The sequence below is a fragment of the Sorex araneus genome, chromosome 1 (assembly GCF_027595985.1).
Source record: "Sorex araneus isolate mSorAra2 chromosome 1, mSorAra2.pri, whole genome shotgun sequence".
Classification (NCBI taxonomy): Eukaryota; Metazoa; Chordata; class Mammalia; order Eulipotyphla; family Soricidae; genus Sorex; species Sorex araneus.
In genome coordinates, this window is record NC_073302.1 from 330,924,259 (window position 1) to 330,925,840 (window position 1,582).

General features: G+C 43.5%; 1 pseudogene; it reads left to right on the forward strand.

Annotated features, from left to right (window-relative positions):
* The first annotated feature begins 231 nt into the window (after nt 1-231).
* Nucleotides 232-1,090, forward strand: LOC101541476 (homeobox protein TGIF1-like; annotated as a pseudogene).
* The last annotated feature ends 492 nt before the right edge of the window (nt 1,091-1,582 follow it).

A 1,582-nucleotide genomic window follows, 5' to 3' on the forward strand; every position in this document is an offset into this window, starting at 1 on the left:
GCTGCCACTTGCCAGCCGGTTTGTATAAATGTCACTTGAATTCCATCTGGGAGTGGGTGTCTGGAGCAAGATACCTTGATTAACAAAAACAGCTGGAGCACATCCTACAAATTAGGAGGATGATTAATCATAAGTCCCCTCCAGCCCCCCCACCCAGCACTAAACCCCAAGGAAAAATCCCCTCCCTTTTCTTCATCCAGCCTCAGCTAGCACTGAATGGGGAGCCCCAGGATGAAGAGCAAGAAAGGTGTTTTAATTTGTGGCAGTGAGACTGAGGATGATGACAGTGTGGGCACTCCCCACTCACCATCCAGACCTTTCCTCCTATGCTGGCCCAGGCAAGAAAAGGCAAAGGGAAAATCTGCCCAAAGAATCAGTACAGAGTTTCCAAGACTGGCTGTATAAACACTAATACACTGCCTATCCCTCAGAGCTGAGCCAGAGAAAGAATCCTGTTTGTCCCAACATCCTAAGGATGTGTGTCCCAACACACCTATCTGCACTACAGGTCAGTAATTGGTTCATGAACACTCACTGCAGACTTTTCCCAGACATGCTTGAAAGGATGGCAAAGATCCAAAGCAGTTCACAATTTCCTGAGGTAGGGCCAAGATTTCTGAAACAAGCTCCTTGGAGCCAGTAATGAGCATCAAAAATTTAATGTGAGCTCTAGAGGAGAGCTCATTTCATTCCTGTACACCTAGACCCAGCTGTTGGAGGGGGAGAGCACTGTCCCCTAAACCACTGTCTCCAGGATCAATTCAGTTTTGACACATCCATCAGTGATCTGCCATAGCACTATGGCTACATTTTGAGAAAGATGTGCTTTTCTCTCTCTGTCAGCCAGGAAGTGTAGGACAGAACAAAGAGATACAGTAGGTAGTAGCCAAGAACTTTACAGAGACCTCCCTCAGGTATCTGAATGACACATGTACATTTGGACCAATTTGGGCTTTTTAACACTCCCCATCCAACTCCACCAGACCTCAACCAAGATTTTAGTAGCTTTCAGTTTCTAGTGGATGTTGCCCTTAAATGGGCTGCAGAGATAAAGCTTAAGGCAAAACTTACAGCTTTTCAACCCTTTTGAAAAAGGGTTCTTTTTCAAGCAAAACAGTTATCAAATACCATTGCCAGGGTATTGGCAAGAGATGTTGCATCATTTTATATTTTCAATTAATATTCTCACATAGGATGCCAATAGCATTTGCTTTTGTTTTTTTGGATATGTGCCAGTCTCTGTGGTGTGAGGTGGCATCTCATAGTTGTTTTGATCTGCATCTCCCTGATGATTAGTGATGAAGAGGATTTTTTCATGTGCCTTTTGGCCATTTATATTTCTTCATTGAGAAAGTTGCTGTTCATTTCTTTGCCCCTTTTTCTGATGGGGTTGGATGCTTTCTTCTTGTAGAGTTCAACCAGTGCCTTACATATCAACCCCTTATCAGATGGGTTTTGGGTAACTATCCTTTCCCATTCTGTAGACTGTCTTTGTATTCTGGTCACTGTATCTTTTGCGGTGCAGAAGCTTCTTAGTTTAGTATAGTCCCATTTGTTTATCTCTGTTTCCACTTGATTAGTC